The sequence below is a fragment of the Aspergillus mulundensis genome (assembly GCF_003369625.1).
Source record: "Aspergillus mulundensis strain DSM 5745 chromosome Unknown scaffold_3, whole genome shotgun sequence".
Lineage (NCBI taxonomy): Eukaryota > Fungi > Ascomycota > Eurotiomycetes > Eurotiales > Aspergillaceae > Aspergillus > Aspergillus mulundensis.
Window position 1 is genome coordinate 2,677,429 of NW_020797891.1, and position 7,803 is coordinate 2,685,231.

The window sequence follows — 7,803 nt, forward strand, 5'->3', positions numbered from 1 at the left end:
TACCTTTAATTTAAGACCTTTATTATAAAAAAATAATATAAGTTATTATAATTATATTACATGTGTATAAAATATAAAAAGCCCTTAAAGTAATAATATTACTTTTTAAAGTACTTAATTATTATAAGTAATTTTTAATTATAAACCTTATAATAAAGCTTTAATTTATATAATTAATAAAAATAAAAGGCTATAAGGTATTATTAGTCTTATTTTTTTTACTAGGTAATTTTTTGTACTTTAGCTATATAATAATCCTAGTAATAATAAATCCTAATATATTAATAATAATAAAAATTTTTTTTTAAAATTAAAGTGTTATAGTACTAGCAGCCTAGTAAAGTTTAACTTAATTTTTTTAAATATATTTTTTATATTAATAAAAAAAAAAGGCCTGCTTTTATATTTTTTTACTATTTTTATTAAAAGCTAGGTTATTAAACATGTTACTTTAGTATAACTAAAAATAAAATATTAAAAATAATTTATAAAGCCTAAAAAAACCTATAACTTATAAAATAATATTAATTTTAATTAATTAATAATAATCCAGCTGCGGTTTAGATTAATAAATATTTTTTTTATTTAATAATAAAGCCTAAAAACTTTACCTTTTTTTTTATAAAAACTATATTTTAATAATTTTATATATAAATTATGCCTTTTTAATTAATTAAGGACTTCCTAAATATAATATACATGTTTTTTTTTTATTTTTAAAAGAATAAGAATGTTATTAAAGTAAATAATATAAAACTTGTTAAAAATCCTGCTTATAATTATATTTATATAAAATTAAAATATAGCTAGTGTATTTATTAAGCTAAAAAGCATAATTATATACTTATAATAATTATAATAGGTTTAAAATATTATTTTTTATTTATCTCCCTTTTTAATTTATATTTTATAATACACGTCACGCAAATTTAGCTTAATAAAATATTTTATATTTACTAGCTAATTTATTAGCTTGTTAATATATAATAGTAAATAATAATTTTTATTAATTATTATATTTAATTTATAATAGTTAATATAAAAACATAAAAATTTATTAAATTTTTAAATAAAAAGTACCAGCGCTCTGGCGCTGCTTTAAAATAGCTTAATTTATTTTTTTTAAGTATTTTATTAAAATACTTTTTTAATATTTATAACTTATACTAGGAAAGATTATGAATAAGACTTTATAAAGGCTTTTTACCTTTTTTTAATAAAATTTTATACTTTACTTTACTAGTTAAAAGTTAAGTAGCTTTTTATTTAAAAAAAACTTTACTTTAATAAATATACTAGGGTAGCAGGACTACCTTTACTTTTTTTTTTAGTTTTTTTTAATTAATAAAGTATTATAAGTACTAGTTCCTTACACATAGTTTTTATAAATTTTTATAATATTTTAATTTTAATAAAAAATATATAATTTTACTAAGTTTATTTTATTATAATAAAGTAAAAGTTTAAATTTATTTTAATTATTTAAGAATATCCTAGGACTACTTAATAGTTTTTATAAATAAAATTAATAATATAATATACTAAATTAAATATTTTTATAACTTTTTTTAAATTATAAACCTAAGTACAGGCTTGTAAACACCTATAGTAAAAAGTAAAAATATTATTAATATATTAAATTAGCTATATTATATAATTAGTATTTATTTTATTTCTTACTTTTATAAATATTAAATTAAAATAAAATTAATATTAACCCTAGTACTAAGTAATACCTTAAATTATTAATTTATCTTATTTTTTTATATTTTAAGATCCGCAAGAATACGAAAAGTAATTTTTTTTTAAATTATATAACTTTAATAACTTAAAACTAGGGAATTACTATTTATTTTTTACTAGTTTTTTTTAGGTTTTTTTTTATTTAAACAAGCCTTTAACAAGTGGCTTAATTTATTATAATTAAAATAAAAACCCTTTTTTTTATAGCGCTTTTTTTTTTTTAAAAAAAAAGCAAGTTACCACTTTTTTTTTACCTTTTTTTTTTTTTTAAGAAAGCCGCTTTGCCGCTGTTTTAGTTTTATTTTAAGTTATTTTTATTTTTTTTATTTTTAAAATTAAAACTAGCTTTAAAACTTTTTTTTAGCCTTTAAGGCCTTATTATACTTATTAATAAACTTTATATAAATTATTACTATATTTACTTTAATTATAATTTTTAAGGGTTTTTTTAATTTTTTTAAGTACAAGTAAATATTTTTATTATAAGTTTTAGTAAGTACTTGCGCCCTAAACTTTAAATTATTAAAATATAAACCTAATTTTATAAAGTAAAGTTTTTAAAAAGTAATATTTTAAGTATTTTATTATTTAATTAAAAAATACTAGGTAGTATAATAGCCCTAGTTTATTACTAGGTTAATTTATATATATATAAATTTTTTAAAATTTACCTAGGTTTACTTATTATTTTAAAGTTTAACTTAACCTTTTTAATAATTACAGGCGTTTTTTAAAGTATTTTAAATAATAAATATAATTTTTTTATTATTTATTTAAAACCTTTTAGGGGTGTTATAAAAGTAATTTTTTAAATTTTTAAACTAGATTTTAAGCTTTATTATATTTTTTTTAACTTCTTAACCTTTTTAAACTTAATTTTAGGCTTTTAAAAAGTTTTTTTTATAATAAAGTTTATAATCCTTTATAGCCTTTTAATACCTTTTTTTTATATATTTAAAACTTTTAAACCTTTTAAAGCTAGCTTTACTAACACTAGGTTTTAAAGGTAAAGTAGCTTTAAAATAATAATTTAAGTTATTTAAGCTTAATTTTAAATTAAAATTAAAAAAATTACTAGGGTTAATTTTTTTTAAAACTTATTAAAAATATTAATAAAAAAATTAGCGCGGGGATTATTAAAAAAATTAATATAAAAATTAATAATTTAATATTATTTTAACTTTAAATTATAAAAGTAACTTTTTTTTTATTTTTTTTAAAAAAATATTTTAATTTTAACACGTGATACTAATTATATTAGGGTTAAAAAGTAAATAAGCTAAAAATTATAATTTTAAGCTACTTTTTTTTAAAAATAGCTTTAGTTATAATAAATTTTAAATTAATAAGTTTTAATAATAATATAAAATAACAGGGTAAAGGGTGTATTTTACCCTATACTTTATTAAGTTAATAAACTAAATTATTTAAGTTAGGTTTTTTTTAACTATTTTTAATAATAATAAAATTTTTAAGTATAAATAAAAAAGGGGACACTTTTTTAGCTATTTAAGTCTAGGTTTTAAAAACCTTATTTAAAATACTTATAAATTACCTTTACTTACCTTTTAAAAATTTAGTTTAGGATATTATTATTAAAAAAATTTAAAAAGTAATAGGTAAAAGCAACTTTAATTATAAGATTAATAAGTTTTAAAATTTTTTACTAATAATAAAAATATTAATAAAAAAATCTAACTAATAAAAATAAAGTATTTTAAACCTTATTAAATAATATTAAAAAAGTTACTTAAAAATTTAAAAAAAAAGGCTAGCCTTAAGGCTACTTTTATAAACCTTTAAGCTACGCTTAAGCTATTTTTAATTAAAAAATAAATATAAGTTTAAATATTTTATATATAAGTTTTTACTTTAGCCTATACTTAAGGCTTATTTTAGCCTTACCTAATTAATAATTAAAATTCTAAATATTAATAACCTAGTTAAGTTATATAACCTAATATAATAATAAGGTATACCAAGCCTTGGCGGCCTAAGGCCAAAGCTCAGGCGCTAACTCCAGACTAATAATAGGTTAGCTCTGGTAACGTTAAATGGAAAAATGTTGGCCCTGACACCTGCCACTTTTTAAAGTTATATTTATTTTATAATTTATAATATTTTAAATTAAATTTATGTTATTTATTTTAATAATATTCTTATTTTTTTATTAATTTTAAGTAACATATTAAGTATATTAAATAAGTTCTTAAATATTTACATAAAGCTAAATTATTTACTAATTTAAAAAAATATACCTTTTTTTAAAAAAAGGTAGAATTCCTAGGTTTTATAATTAATTAAAATAGTATTAAAATAAATCTAGAGTAAGTAATTACCATAACCTTATAAAAAAAACCTTGTTTTTATAAAGCCCTGTAATTTCTTTTAGGTTTTATTAATTTTTATTATTATTTTATTTATAATTTTATATAAATTATCTTACTATTAATTAGTTTAATAAAAAAATATAGCATGGGAAAAGAATTAGGCCCCTGTAATTTTAAAAGTATAAAAAGCTAATATTTTAATTTTTTTAATACCTTTATAAAAGCCTTATTATTACGTTATTTTAATCCTATACAAAAAAATAGTTAAAAGTAAATATTAGTAATATAAAAATAACTAAAATTTATTTTTAACTAAATAATATAAAAAAATATTACTTAGTTATATTCTAGTTTTATAAATTTATTAAAGTAAAGATTAATTAGTTAATCCTGGATAAAAAACTATTTACTATTATTTAATTATTTTATTATTAAAGGTAATATTTTAAAGGTTCTCCTTATATAATAATAGTATAGTTAAATTATATAAATTTTTATTTTTTTATGCAGCAGCAAAAGTATAGTAAAAAGTAAAATAATATATAAATTTAGTAATATATAACTTTATAATTTTATATTATTTAGGCAAGCATAACCCTGCAAATACCCTATTTAAAAGGTATAAAAGTAAAATTAAATTAATTTTAAAAAAAATCTTTTAGTACTTATTAAAAAAATAATATAAGGTATTAAAATATAAATAATTACTTGCCTAAACTTAATATAAAACCTTTATAAAAAAAGCTTAATTTAAATAAAAAATAAGATATTTAAGTTTAAAATATTAAGTGCAACAAGTACTTTAATATTTTTTTTAAAAAAAATTTATTTTTAAAATAAAATAAAGTTAAATTTTAATTTTAAGAACTATGGTACTACAGGTATATAGTCTAACCTTAAAAAAATTAGGTTTTAACCTAGTATTAAGTTTAAAATACTATATTAATTAAAAATATTTACTTTAATTATATATTAAATTATTTAATAAAGTTACTTTTAATATTATAATTTATAAATAATTAAACTTAAAAGTAAATTAAAGCCTTAAAGGCAAAAAATTAGGCTAAAAAAGCTAAAAAATTAAGTTTTAAAAATTAATTAATTATAAAAAGTAAATTACTAGCTTTTTAAAATTAAAATTATATTTTATTAAATTAAAGGCTTAAAGCTATAATTATTTAAGTATATTATAATAATTTTTTAATAAAATATTTTAATTTATAAAAAACTAAATTTTTAGTAAAATAAAAATTCTTTTAACTAAAAATAAAAGTTATAATAAAAACTTTTACTTATTTATACCTTATATACTAATATATTATAGCACCTTAATACTAACCTTATAAAAAATTATTTATCCTACTAAAATTAAATTACCCTTTTTTTAAAATTAATATAAATTTTATTATTAGCCTACCGCCTACCGTGTACTAAAAATAATATATTAATATTATTTTTATAATAATAAATTATTATATAAAATAATATTAATTTATTTTTATTTTAATATTAATTTAAGCCCATAAACTAGCTAAATTTTTTATTAAAATTAAACTTTAAAATATAGCCAGCCTAAAGGTATTATATTTAATTAAATTTTTTTTTTATAAATAAATATTAGGGAAAGCTATAGTTTTATTATAAAACTAAGTTATATTTATTAACTACTTTCCACCCTTAAATTAATGGTTAAACTAAGTAAATTAATTAAGTTTTAAAATAATATAATTACTATACCTAGCCCACGCTGCTTAAAATAATATAATTTACTTATAAAAATACTAAAAATACTACTATTAAAATATTACCATTTTAAATTATATATAGCTAAAACCCGGAAATTATAGCATGGTTTAAAATTAACCCTAAATAAATAAAGGTACTAGCTGCATTAACCAGGATTAAAAAACTTAAAAAATTTTAAGCTAAATATAAAAAAAAATAAAAAAAATAAAACACTATTAAACTTACTATAATAAAAATTAAAAAAAATATAAAGTTTAAGCTAAAATAACTTATTAAACTTAGTACTAAAAATTTAAATTTAAAAGTGCTAGTAAAACTTAAGCCTAAGTTTATTAATTTTTTTAAGTATTAAATAAAATTAATTTTATAATATATTAACTTTTACTTTTTAAAAAGTATTATTAAATATATAATATTTTTTATATTTTATTACTTAAGCCTTGGCATGGTAAAGTTAATATAAAAGCTATGCCTAATTTAAAATAAAAAATAAAAAATAGGAGATTAATAATATTATTAGCTATAACTTTATTAAAAATAAAAACTTATACCTAATAAAATAAAAAAAATAGCCTTTAAAATATAATTAATAGGTCTTTATTAAAAATATAAATATATTAAATTTTATTTAAAAGTATAAAAAAGGTAAGTATAACAAGATAATTATTTATTATTTAATTAAAAGTAAAAATAAGACCTAACTCCAAGCTAAAATATGCCTAATATACTTAAATAAAAAAACCTTAATAAAATATTATTTAAAAATTATTATCTTAGCCTTAAACTACAAGCAACTATATAAAATTATAAACCTAAAAAGTAAAAAGCGCTAAAGTAAAAAAAAATAAAGTATTATTATAAGAACAAGCCCTTAATATTACTAAGCTATTACCTGGCATAATAAAACTAAAAAATAATAAAAATAAATAACTAAAATACTAAAAAGGCCTTAAAAATAAAACTAAACACTAGCTTTAAAAAAGTAAGAAAATAGTAAGGCACTACTATGAAATTAAATATATAATTAACCTGCCTAAACACCCTTAATTATAATTAAAAACTTTATTTTAATATAGGCCATTCGGGCATTAAAATTTATAATATTAATAAAGTATAAATAGCAGGCAAGCTTAACTTTCTTTTAAAAATAAAACTTAGTAATTAACTATTAAACATGGCCTGTGTTATTAGTATAAAGGTAAAGGTATAATTATAAGACTTTAGTATTATTTTTTATATTAATAATAAAGGGATTTATTAATTAAATAATAAAAAGCAAGGCATAACATAATAGTATTTTAATATAGTATTAAAAATTTACTTTTTATTAAATTTTTTTAGCCTTACTAAAAAGGGAGAATTTCTTTTAATAAGCTTTTTTTATATTTTTAAAGGCCTTTAGTAATTAAATTATAGTAAAATAAGTTTAAAATATAAATTCCTAGCTTTATTAAAACTTTTTATTTTTTAGGGGAAGCTTAACCCCTTTATTATTAATTTATAAATAAAAAAAGTAGTAATAGCTAACTAAAAGCTATAAGTTATATATATTACTTATTATTATTACTTTAACTTAAGGGACATAATAAATTAACCATAAAATATAAAAAAAAATATTAAAAACTTACTAGCTTATAAACTTTATTATAATAAAAATAAGTTTTATAAAAAATTAACGCCACGGCGTTAAACTTATAACTAAATTAAAATAATATATTACTATTATTTAAATTACTAGCTTTTAGGGCGGACTAAAAATATATTAAGTATTATAATATAGCTAAATAAATAAGTATATATAATAAAACCTTATATATTTTACTAGCCTTTTCCCCCTTTTTACTTTTTTTTTACTATTAAAGCTGCTAGCCTTTTGCCTGCCTTTTCCCTTTAAATTACTAGAGGAACCTTTACCGTTCCCTTCCGCGCTTTTAATAGCGCTATTAATAATTTTTTATATAAAAAAAATAAATCTTAAATCTTA